Source organism: Lepidochelys kempii, chromosome 7 (assembly GCF_965140285.1).
Source record: "Lepidochelys kempii isolate rLepKem1 chromosome 7, rLepKem1.hap1, whole genome shotgun sequence".
In the NCBI taxonomy this organism is placed as follows: domain Eukaryota; kingdom Metazoa; phylum Chordata; order Testudines; family Cheloniidae; genus Lepidochelys; species Lepidochelys kempii.
Window position 1 is genome coordinate 17,646,694 of NC_136386.1, and position 13,597 is coordinate 17,660,290.

Genomic DNA, 13,597 nt, shown 5'->3' on the forward strand with positions numbered 1-13,597 from the left:
TGCTAGTCTATCTTTGGTCCTCTCCTGAGAGGAGACTGCCAAGTTGTGCTAAATTTGTCATTTGATTTGGCGATATAGATCAACTCTCTGGGAGCTAGATGGGGAAAACCACATTTTAGTTTGTGATGAAATCCAGATTTGAATGCAGGTGTCTCTGTGAAACATTATAATATAAAACCAATTAGTCCAATTTATAAATTAAAGTGTACCAAATACACGAGCTGACAGGTTTCTCATAATTTGCTGCTTTCCTTTACTCTTGGGTTTTTGGTGTTTTGTTTGTTTGCCTAAAGCATCAAATGCTTTTTTGATGCTTCTTCAAAATGTCCTCTTTAGAGGATGGTACAGTAAGTTAGTGTTTCAATACCTCTGCAAACCTGACATGATTTATAGCACTCCTATGGGTAGGTAAAAGCACAAAAAAATTTAATGGAGTACTGAATGGCTTAGGGCATTAGAAATATTACACGGCTCCTTTCATCACAGCAAACCCCTCCATTCCCAACCATTCCCACTAAACTATATCCATCTTTCTGCCAGAATTTGCTTTTAATTTGTGTGTTATTAAGTATACCCACCATAATGTTTCCCCATTTTCAGCAGGAAAAAGATATGTACAAACTAAAGATTTAGAAACAGCTATAGCACTTCTATAGCCTTAAATTTTAACTAGTGCATTTTTTCTTTAACCACGGAGACAAATTTTCAATATTTTTTTCACAACAAGGTGATGATGTTGAATTGATTTCTGAAAAAGTCAGCCAGTCAGGATAATTAAAGTTGTAATGACATGACCTGGCTCTCTTTAAATAGGTCCAGTTCTCTTTAGATCCCATTGTTTTCTTTATAAGAAGTCTAAATCCTGAATCAGCGAGGCCAAGAGAAACTGTTACTGATTCTCCTAGACTCATTACATGCTGGATGCGCTATTGAAGGGGCTTGATTTTCTCCTATGCCAGAGCTCTGCTCAATGTACGGGGGTGGTGTGGGATTACTCTGTGCCAGGCTAGCCCTGATTGGAGCTAGATCTGCTGCTTAGCAACTAACATATGTCACTGAGGCATGGTTCTTAATAGACCTGCACAAGCAAAGGATAGGCATAGTGTAAGGGAATTCTGCCATCACCCACTCTTCACCCCCAACGTACCCTCTACCCACCTCCTTCTGCTCCTACACTGACTGGGGTCAGAGAATAAGCAGGCACAGAACCCAGATGCAGAACCCCTGGCCAGAAGGGAGTTCCCCTCTGACCTGGAAATTCTCTGCTGGTCGATTGCAGCTGGCTTCTGGCTGCTTTGTATCCATTCAGTGGTGCAAAAGAGCCAAACCTGAGTAGAGAATTCTGTCCTATGTCTACAATAGTACTCTCTTGCTTTTTATATTTATTTTCCTCTGTCTTCCCTGTGACTTACAAGCACATTTGTGCTACTTGCTATGGCTTAAGTTAAAATCTAGCTCCCACAGGAAAAGCCACATTGGATAAGACAAGTGGCCTATCTGGTCCAGTCTCCTGTTCCCAGCAATGGCCAATACCCGATGCGCGAAAGGAAGGTACAAGAATCTCTGTAGAAGAAAATTATGGGGAAACTGGCCAACAGGGGAAATTTCTTCCCACTAAGAGGTGGTTGGCTCTCACCCTAAGTTATGAATGTCTGACTAGTCAGAATGTTAAGCTGGTGCAGAGTTGGAATGATGCACCATTTGTAAATCAAGGGTCAGCACAATCTAAAAGGCTGTTTCGTGCCAAGGCATCATCTCTTTTTAAATGCCTGTTGTGAAAAGTAACCCCCTACACAGTTGATTTTGACACCAGCTTGTCATTCCATCATACCTTTCATCTTTTGGAATATTGGGCATTTTTAATTAGCTCTCATCTTTCTAAGGATAAATTCCATCACAGCTAAAAAAGTCTTTTAACAATGGTGAATTAAAGTAAAAAGCCACCCTCCCCTCCCAATCAGTTAAGTCACTACAATGATAGAGAGCATAAAGGAGAAAAGAATCTGACAGATTAAACAGTCTTCTTGAGGAGGTGTGTCAGCTTCAATAATTTGAAAGCATTAGATCTGTCAAGCTTTCAAAACAGGAAAGATTATATCTTTAGAAAACAAGGTTCTATTAATTGGCATGCCTGAAAATCTAATTTGAGACTAAAAGGAAGTGATTAAAGGCTCTCTTATTATAAAGGTTTGAAAACTATTCCATCATTAAAACTGAATCTCCCTTTCCAATATAAAGCCAATTTTGACTATTCCCCTAACTTTGTGGGAAACTTAATCAGACCACCTGAAAACTGGTATATAGTCTAGACTTTCTGTCCCTGAAAAGAGATTTTTTTTTGCTCTATGATGATTAAAGATTAATTTAAAACATCTATTAATGATTTATTGTCTCAGAATTATTGGTAGGGAATCCTGCAAAACAAGAACTATGTTAGCAGTTTGCTAGGAGATTGAAGATCAAATCTTAAAGGATAGCATGATCACTTGCCATTGAAACTTAGTTCTCATGGTTCTACCCCTGTTTTGCATATAAGGCAAATATATTTACCAAATCAAAAATGCATGTGTGCAACCACAATACTTTGCAGTGCCCTTACTAGGGATCTAATCCCGTGTCTATTGAAGTTGATGGACAAGCTCCCATTGACATCAATTGTGAAGAATCAGGGACTAGATTATTAGAAAATGCTCACTGAACTGGGTTCACAGGAGATAAAAAGGTACATTTGAGCTGGTCTATCTTCATCTGCAACACGATGGCAGTTGATGGGGTCGGGGGGAAGGAATGCATTTCAGGACTTTTCAAGCTACATTTGATCATCAGATACTGTAGTTACCCTTACAACAGTTCCAATTATAGGGCCAGATTCAGAAAGGTGCTGAACTCTCAGCAAGCACCTGCTATGTTAGTGTAAAGTGCACCTAAGGATTAAGAGTAGGTGCACTTGAATTTTGTCCCTCAGTTTTCACAGAAGTAGTAAATACAAGAAAAAAAAATCTTAAAAACAACTTTCTAGACATAATGTAATTTCTGAAAGTTATGCGCTCCTTTGTCCTAAAGAAACAGGTTTGCCCCATCACCAATTGGTTTATGGTTCATGCCAACTCAAACCCAAACAATTCTAGCTCTAAAAAAAAATATTCTGCAAACTTGTAAAAACTGACTTCTGGAGTGCTGAACATCATGGTTTTGTAGGGGAGAGGAAGTGGAGATATTGTGCCAAAAAACACAAGGGCATTCCTATATGGTGTACATGATCTGGCCCAATATTTCTATCTTGGTGAAAGCCCAGCACAGGAAGATACTGGGAAAGTTCATGAGAATCTGTAATCAGTAATATTCCTGTTGCATAGCAAGTGGGAAACTTCAGTCATATGAATAGTCCCATTGGATTCATGTACGTTCCAGACACAATACAATGAAGCAGACAGTTGAATTATCTACTTTATTGGGATGATTTACCCAAATAAATTTACACAGCTGCCTGTGCATGTGAGATCAGGTCTTAAGAAGTTTTGGCTATGCCTCTAATACCCAAACGTTTAGATGGTTATATGAACTAATCCAGATTTGAACCTTTTGAGAAACTGTAAATTAATTCTCCTCTATATTAGTATTCATTCGTTGGAATTGAAAAGGTGACTTTTCCTTGCTGTAACACCCCAGAAGTCAACAGAATTTCATATGGGATGAACTGGATCCACTGTGTATGCTGGGGCACTTCTCTATCAATAGTTAAAATAAAGAGAATATAAGGAAAGGGGCAACAAGTGTCCCCACTCTAATCTCCAGGTTATCTACAAACCACTAATGATGAAGCCTGCCAAACAACAAACAAACAAACAAACAAACACACACCCCCCACACAGCCATCTTTATGTGGGTGTAGAACCCAGAGGCTCGATAGAATGCTACGCGGTGTGATCATGCATTGTGCAGCTTGAGGATACACAGACACATAGCTGGTAGGTGTGCATGACAGAGGCCAAACAGTGCCCAAGGACCAAATTCTGCTCTCATTTATACCACCAGAAATCAGGAACCCCTCCCTTGATTTCCACGGAGTTATTCCTTATTTACAACAGGATAACCAAAGGCCTGATACAAAGCACACTGGCTTTGGCTTCAGTAGCCTTTGGATCAGGCCTGGAGACCATAATTTAGTCCCAAATCTGTAATACAGTTTTCCTTATCAGGCCTGATTCACCATTCTGCACTCTAGTTTTATGCTAGTTGAAAGCAGGCTTGTTAGCTGGAGAGTACCTTAGATCGCAAGACATATAGAAAGTTAACACAAATGACATAGAATCATAGAATATCAGGGTTGGAAGGGACCCCAGAAGGTCATCTAGTCCAACCCCCTGCTCAAAGCAGGACCAATTCCCAGTTAAATCATCCCAGCCAGGGCTTTGTCAAGCCTGACCTTAAAAACCTCTAAGGAAGGAGATTCTACCACCTCCCTAGGTAACGCATTCCAGTGTTTCACCACCCTCTTAGTGAAAAAGTTTTTCCTAATATCCAATCTAAACCTCCCCCACTGCAACTTGAGACCATTACTCCTTGTACTGTCATCTGCTACCACTGAGAATAGTCTAGAACCATCCTCTCTGGAACCCCCTTTCAGGTAGTTGAAAGCAGCTATCAAATCCCCCCTCATTCTTCTCTTCTGCAGGCTAAACAATCCCAGCTCCCTCAGCCTCTCCTCATAAGTCATGTGTTCCAGACCCCTAATCATTTTTGTTGCCCTTCGCTGGACTCTCTCCAATTTATCCACATCCTTCTTGTAGTGTGGGGCCCAAAACTGGACACAGTACTCCAGATGAGGCCTCACCAATGTCGAATAGAGGGGAACGATCACGTCCCTCGATCTGCTCGCTATGCCCCTACTTATACATCCCAAAATGCCATTGGCCTTCTTGGCAACAAGGGCACACTGCTGACTCATATCCAGCTTCTCGTCCACTGTCACCCCTAGGTCCTTTTCCGCAGAACTGCTGCCTAGCCATTCGGTCCCTAGTCTGTAGCTGTGCATTGGGTTCTTCCGTCCTAAGTGCAGGACCCTGCACTTATCTTTATTGAACCTCATCAGATTTCTTTTTGCCCAATCCTCCAATTTGTCTAGGTCCTTCTGTATCCTATCCCTCCCCTCCAGCGTATCTACCACTCCTCCCAGTTTAGTATCATCCGCAAATTTGCTGAGAGTGCAATCCACACCATCCTCCAGATCATTTATGAAGATATTGAACAAAACCGGCCCCAGGACCGACCCTTGGGGCACTCCACTTGATACCGGCTGCCAACTAGACATGGAGCCATTGATCACTACCCGTTGAGCCCGACAATCTAGCCAGCTTTCTACCCACCTTATAGTGCATTCATCCAGCCCATACTTCCTTAACTTGATGGAGCCAGCTACAAAGGAGGCGGCAAGAGCTTGGTAATAAGCATTTCTTAGGGATACTTTATTCCAGGGCTACATTATCAGGTTAAGTGACTAGTAAAAGAATTTCATTTGCCACTTCCAAGCCTGCTATTCATGGAAGTGCATTTTACAATGCATGTCAGGCCTTATTAATCTGACCTTCCTGTTCCTCTCTAGGGAGATTTAATGCTTTAGCAATGATCAATACACTTGCTCTGATGATAAACAAAGACAAATGAGTCTGTGCAGTTTGGATGGTATTTGTAATTACCACCTCTCTAGGCATTCAATTACATCTGATGAAAGGGTGACAAAGTTGCCTACTCTCCCTGACAGAGATGCATTTATACTCGATACTTGGCATGCAGCTGTCAATGGACTAATTTCCTCCACCAGATTCAGTTCACTATGGCCAGAACAGTTCACTGAGTGTATATTAAATATAAATGCTGTGACATCTCTCCTAATGGAATTTTGGAGTAGAGAGTTCACAGTGGCATCACAGTGCCATCTTGTCTAGCCACTCACTAAAACTGCATTTAGCTGTCCTGTATCTTCCCAAGACTCTCACTGATTCTTTGGCAGTCTGATACATGGTAGGGATGAGCAAAAACAAAAAAAGTCAGATGATCTAAGGTTAGCAGCACTAGTTGTTAGCTTTACTCTGAAAGCTTTTCCTTTTGTCTAGACAGCCTCAAGGCAGCAGAATGCAGATAGTTTTGGGTAAGATCATTCCCCCTGTATTCTCTATTTGCAGAAACACATGAACCTAGATGGGGCAGGTACAGAAAGTGGGAAGGGTGAGAGCTCACCATTATCCCCAGCCCTACAGAAGCCCCTAAGTTATGATCCGGGCAAGGGAAGCTGAAGGAGAATTCTACCTTTCTGAGAAAGCAAAAGAGCTAGAACTCTGTGAATGCTATTTGAATGGCAATCAAGTTAACCACCCATGAGACATTCCTTTTTCCTTCCTTCGGAAATGGCCTGTTGCTGCTCCCCATTGAAGTCACTAGGATTTTTGCAATTGAGATCAATAGGCATTTTATTTTAAATAACTGCTGTCAAATGATTTACTCATTTAGAGATGTTAGTGACAATTAGTCACCAAAGAGCTCCAGACTTAAATAATGCAAAATCTCCTCTCATTGCAGTTCTTATCCAAGATAGCTGTACAGCAGCAGTAGATAAACACGGCTATGATGTAGCAGTACTGGTGTGTAGAATGGACTTCCATCTTGAATGGTCTCTTGCAAGTCTTCTTTGGCAAGTCACTATGGGGGGATTTAGGGTTCCTAAATCTCTCAGGATTGCATCTTCCAAGCTCATTCATGGTCAGCATCTTGCTCTGCTTCCTTAGCCTCAGTTCAGCTCTATAAACCTCTGTAGCAGAGTACCTTCTTCTGCATGTTGGACAGGATTCCAAAATTGCAGTTATCATGCAAGAATAGCTGTGCAAATTTTGTTATTCACTATTTACCATCAGTAAAGGGAAGTACAAAGAGGCTCCTCAGCAGAAAAAATAAAGCACAAAGCAATGTTCCTAGGATCTTGAACTTGAATCTTCCAGAAACATTCATTCATGTCTCATGGTTGAACTCAGAAGACAGTTCAAGATGTGATGGACCCCGGTAAGCAAAGAGTGATATCTAAAAGGGCTGTTATAAAACCAAATAATTATGCTGAGTTTTAAGCAATTATCATGGTGCTGGTCAAGTTCCCATTAGTAAAACTACTGCACAGGTCTTCTGGACATTTAAAAAACTTAACTAACAGCTCAAAATTAACCGTTTAAAATGAGCTCTTCATTGGAAGCACAATCCTGCCAGTATACCAGAAAATGTGGTGAAGTTAATAGCTCTTAAAAAAATCAAATGACATTTTTTCAAGGTGTCTATGTTCTTGCAACTTTGACCTTTACACTTCATTCTTTCAGTTATTCATGTACAATATGAATGTTTGTGATACATTCAAAGCCATTTATCCTTTAGAGTGACCACAAATGGGATGTTACAAGAATACAAAGTCCTACCATACTAACTGAAATCTCAGAATGGAGAATGAAATCACCTGGATTCTTTTTTCTTCCTTATGGTCCCTGCAGCAACACGTGTTCCTGTTAGCTTCTAAGGTTGAGAGGAGCTCTGCTGAACTCTTTGTCTGGTATTGCTTGTCTGCTTCCATTTGCCACAGTATGTTTGACTCCTAGAACCCTCACTTCTATCCAAATGGGCAGTTCACACATACCTCAAATTTCCGTCCACTCCTTCAATGACCACTTGAAATCTGTGGGAATTGAGGGAACTCAGCAACTCACGGAAGATGCTCAGCAACTCACAGCTTGGGCCCTTTTGTCCTTTGAATCCTTAGACCTGTGATGGAAGCTACATCCTACAGCAGATCCATTCAACAGTCCAGTAGTCTGATTTTCAGAGGGTAGAACACACCTACAACTCATTGGCTTCAAGCAGAGTTGGAAACCACAACTCAGTACTTTTAAAGATAATGTTTCCCTGGAATAAGATAATTGGCATTCCGTTCTAGAGTGCTGTTCTCCACTCCTGGGATTTGGGCACTAGCCTAGGACCTCGGAGACTTGGGTTCAATACCAGCTCTGCCACAAACTTCCTGTGTAACCTTGCACAAGTCACTTAACCTGTGTGCCTCAGCCCCCCTCTGTATTATGGCACTGCCTTACCCCAGTGATGAGGAGGATAAATGCATTAGAGATTGTGAGGTCCTCAGATGGTGATGAGGGCTGTGTAAAGCCTGTACAGATTCACCAGGTGCGTAACTTCTCTTTTGGATAGGACTGTCTTGAAAGACAAAAAAGTCATGTCTTGTAGTAGTTCTCTGCGTAATTCTCAAACAGGTATAATTTTCTTGTTTGGATCTGTTGAACCTTGTCTTACCAGTTTCTTTGCCTTTTTGTTAAAAAAATTCTGTATTTACGGAAGCACCAGTTGAGCAGCACTGGAAAGCAACAAGATAGGCAGCAGCAGCAAAAGCTTCTCCAGAATGACTCAATATGGCTACTGCCAAGAAAAGTCTCAGTTACAGTCTTTGTATTACAGTATGGACATAGCTCCACTAGGAATGGGAATGAAGATGTCAACTAAACCACAAACAGTTATCAGCTGGTAACAGTTTGCAGTCACTTTGTTCCTGATTTTTTAGATATTGCCACCCCCATACCTCCACCTGTCCTTCACCCAAATTTAGTTGACAACTTTTTCAAAGCCTTTTATGAAATTCTACAGGCCTGATTTACTGCATGGCCTCTGCCTGCCCTTTTTCTTGTGTGGTTCTTCACCCACACAGAACTGTATGGATAGTTTTGCACCTTTAGTTTGGTGTGTAAATGCTAGCATATGCACCTAACCTGATGTGCAATAAGGCAGTTGGAGGTACTTTTTTCATCAATATTAATGAAATTATTTCCAGTGACTTCAAAACGTATTGGCTAGGGCCTTAAGTGCTGGCATTTGTCTCCACATTTAATTTCAGGCACAGTTATGTGCAGATGCAAAAGTACACCCTTTTTAAAAGTCAGGTCTTCAGAGACTAGCACAGTGGGTTATTTAAATAAAAGAAAGTACTCAATGCCCCTGATTCATTGTGTCTTTTTTTAAAGACACAAACCTAACCCTGCATAAGTGATCAAAATAGAGAAGTGTTAGAGCCCTTAAACCTGTGGAAGAAGCTTTTATTTTTTTTTTAAGCCAGTAGCTTACCATGTACACAGAGTAGTAACATACAATCTTGGAAAGACGGATTCAAACTGAAATGCATTTGATCAGATCCTTCAAGGTATTTGCATAACGGTAATTCTCTATATTCCTTCTCTAAACAGAAAGATATGGTCCATAATAAGTAATAACCATGCAATGTTATTTAAAACAAGAACAAAAATGCACAATTTACATTCTACTTTCCAGTTCTATATCCTAGCTGATTGCGGTCCTCTGGGCACAACTTTCATTCTGCGTTACTCACACCCATTAATGAAAACCTGTGAATTGTACAAAATTTTTACAATCTTGGTTGATGAGTTTCTTAAATATGACTAGGGTGACCTGACAGCAAGTGTGAAAAAATCGGGCCAGAGGGTGGGTGGGGGGGGTGTAATACAAGCCCATTTAAGAAAAAGGCCCAAATATCGGGACTTTCCCTATAAAATCGGGACATCTGGTCACCCTAAATATGACTTCTTTTCCTGCTACCAGCTGTCTTTAAAATGCAATGCACAAAATAAAACTGGGGAGACTTTTCCAGAGAGTTTGTTGATTTTATTAGAAAATGGCTGGAAAAGCCAAAACATTAAAACGTGGGCAGCTGCAATTTTGCTCTGTAGATCTACATGTGGAATCCAAGCCTTCCCCTTTTAAAATTCCTTCTGGCCAGCCGACTGAGTTCCATTGAACAACATTATTAAGTATCTAAAATATTTAGAAATATACATTTATATGCATTCCCTTCCTGCAGCACAGGACAAATTTAAAGAGCCTGGATGTATGCTATTTGGTTTGGTAGCAGTGTTCATTCTATGCTGTGATTTCCAATTGGAGATGGACAACCAACAAATGGTACAGAAATTTGTCCAAAACTCATTAGACAAGAGGCATATCTTACCATATAAGACACATTATGCATCTTCAGTTACAACCACAGACTGACTCTGCAGACATTCCCTAACTCAACCCACCTTAAAAGCAGTTTGAGTTTTAAGACATTTAGTTGATCAACCACCTTCTCAAAACAAATGCCACCCATTAAATTGGTGAATTAGGTGAGTATAGCTAGGGCCCTTTAATGGTTGCAGTCTCTGTGCTTCTATCAAAGAGAAAAGCCCAAGGAAAGGAAAAGTACACCTATAGCACCACAAAGCCTCTCCCCCCCACACAAAAGAGGTGATGCTACAGTCTGCTCTGAGGAGGTGGCATAGGGGACATGGGGACCCCGCCTATTGACCCTGAGACTATTCTACGCAAATATGTTTGTTTGCATCGATCCGGAAAGGCAGCCTCTCCATGCTGCTCGATGGACTCCTTCTCCCTCCAGCACGGATAAGCCAAACTACAACTGCTCCTACCTGCAAAGCTCAGAGTGGACACTCCGAGCGCCAGTCATTTGTGCATAGCCATCTTTCCATTAGTAAAAGTTGTTGAGTTCAGAGGTGAGCATGCTCTCAAGGAGCCTGTTCCCCAACTCCTCCCCCACCTCTGGTAAGCCACCTCCTCCTCCCTTCCAAAGAAAGATATTCTGTGGATGCCACACAGTGAAGCAGGGGCTCCGGGTGGATGAGGAGAGCAGTATCTGGAGACACCACTCTTCAGATCTGAATTTACTTTCCTCTGTGCCATCTGGGCTCTGTACACCATTCACATTATTTCCATCAAAGAATTTCCTCTGCCTCTCTCTACTACCCATTAAAGATGGGCACATAGCTCTTATTTGCCATTTCTGTAAGATGGGGAGTTAGAGACAAAATTGTGTGTTGGCTGTTTACTTTGGCTTACAGCAAGGCAGTGCCCATTGACTATTTGAATCATTGCAGAAACAATTACCAAGTTTAATTGTACACCAGTGACTCCTTTGCCCTTCAGCAATATGCATACAAGGAAGAGCTGGGTTGCTATGATCTGATCATATTTTCTAAATTCAGACAGTTGGAGGTTCTCAGCTGTCACTTAAAAAAAACTTCTAGTAGTTAGAGTGTATTTGTGCTTCATTTCCATTAGAAAAAACAAAGATCAAGACCTGTTTCTTTTGATGTTATTGCCTGCAAAGGGGGTGGGGGGGAAGCAAACCAGGTATCAATTGATTCAGTAAATTATAGGTTAAAGTTCCTTGAACTTGAATGTTGGCCAAATTTAGGAGTTACACCAGCTGAGAATCTGGCCCCATATTTTTCTTTATGTTGTACAATCAATAGAGGCTTTGCCAGACAGTAGAGGCTTTGCTCACCTTGGGAGCACTGACTTTAATGTGATTGCTTGCCTGAGTAAATGAGATCAATCACAAACAAATGCTCATGGATATGAATAAGGATTCCACAATCTGGCACAACAACATTAAATTGATGTCATTCGTCAGAATCAAACAGAAAAGTGAATTAAAGCAGTGGTTCTCTACCAGGGGTACGTGTACCCTGGGGGTACTCAGAGGTTTTCCAGTGGGTACATCAACTCAACTAGATATTTGCCTAGTTTTACAGCAGGCTACATAAAAACCACTACTGAAGTCAGTACAAACTAAAACATTTTGTAAATTTATCTTAAAAAGTGACTCCTCCCCTTTCCCTTGAAAATGTGTCCATTTCCAAGCCAAGATACGTTTGACCAAAAGGTTTTTTTGAAATTTCAAAGTACAACATCAATAGTTTCTTCAGTCACTTGATAAAACAATGAATTTTAGACTTTATATTTATGTGCCTGATACTAGGTTGCCATTTTGTAGTTCTGTAAGATTTGACAATTTATAAAAGGTGCACAATTTCCCAAAGTTGCAACCAAATTGCCACAGAAATTAACTAAAGATGCTACAGACTGCTAAGGGAATCAATGAGTGTTCTTAACTAGAGATGGAACAAAGATTCAGATGTGAAGTCTGAAGAGTTGTCCTCATGAGATATTGGTCCCCAAAAGGTGCAATCAGATGTTCTCATGAGATGTGTTATCTTGAGCTGTAATCCAAACTGAATCAGGAAAATGGGCTTCAGATTTTATGATCTGATCCAGAATTAAATAATTAGATCCCAGGATCCATATACTCTCCTAACAGAAGTTTAGGAAGTAATGTTAAGGGGGAGATTTTATTACATTTGAGATGCTAGTCATGTAATAAAATGCATGTGCATTACTGCAAGCAGGTTATTTTGTACAGTGAGTTGTTGGAAAGGAGTAATACCAGATAAAATCTTAGCCATCCACAACTGGGCTATATGCAAGGACTACAGTTAGGACTGCCAACTTTCTAATCGCACAAAACCGAACACCCTTCCCTGTCCCCTCCCTGAGGCCATGTCCCTGCCCTGCCCTTCTCCAAGGCCATGCCCCCACTCACTCCATCCCCTGTCCCTCCATCAGTTGCTCTCCCCCACCCTCACTCATTTTCACTGGGCTGGAGCAAGGGGTTGGAGCACAGGAGGGGGTGAGGGCTCCAGGATGGGGCCAGAAATAAGGGGTTCAGGGTGTAGGAAGGGGCTCAGGGCTGGGGCAGGGTGAATGAGGGGGTGTGGGCTCCAGCTGGGGGTGTGTGCTCTGGGGTGGGGCTAGGGCCAAGGAGTTTGGAGTGCAAGATGGGGTTTCAATCTGCGGCAGAGGTTTGTGCAGGCTCCAGCTTGGCGTCGCTTACCGCAGGTGGCTCCCGGAAGCAGCTGGTATGTCCAGCTCCTAGGCAGAGGGACCAGGGGCCTCTGTGCACTGCCCGCGCCCTCAGGCACCACCCCACAGCTCCTATTGGCTGCAGGTCCTGGCCAATGGGAGCTGTGGAGACGGCACTGGGAGCGGGGACAGTGCACAGAGCCCCAGTGGCTGCCCCTGTGCCTAGGAGCCAGACACACCAGCTGCTTCCAGGAGCCATGCGGGGCCAAGGCAAGAAGGGAAACTGCCTTAGCCCTACTACACCACTGACTGGACATTTAGCAGCCTGATCAGCCATGCTGACTGAGGCTGCCAGGGTCCCTTTTGGACCAGGCGTTCTAAAACCAGATGTTTTGCAACCTTAACTACAGTGGAAATGGAACCTTATGTTTCAGTCATTTCATATTGGAACACAGGGCCCAAGTCTCATATCCCACCAATTTTGGACCGGTGAGACTCAGTTTTATTCAGTACAGTGTCTACCTTGAGGGCATGGAGATTCATGGAGGTTTTCATCTGATCCCCATGCCCTGAAGGTAGACTTTTCCAGGAAACATGCTTTGTATTAGAGAGAAGTAGTCTTAGGGCAATGTTATTACTGTTGCATTGCACTAATACCTAAAGTTCTCAAATGGGAGCTGGGCCCCACTGTGCTAGATATAAACAAAGGGCATGATGTAAATCCTATTGAAGTCAATGGGAGTCTTCCCAGTGACTTCAGTCATTCCAGGATGAAGCCCGTATATAAAGTTATTTTAACTTTGCAAGCCTTTGTCTAGATTCTCAAATATTTAGAAATCATGATACTGAT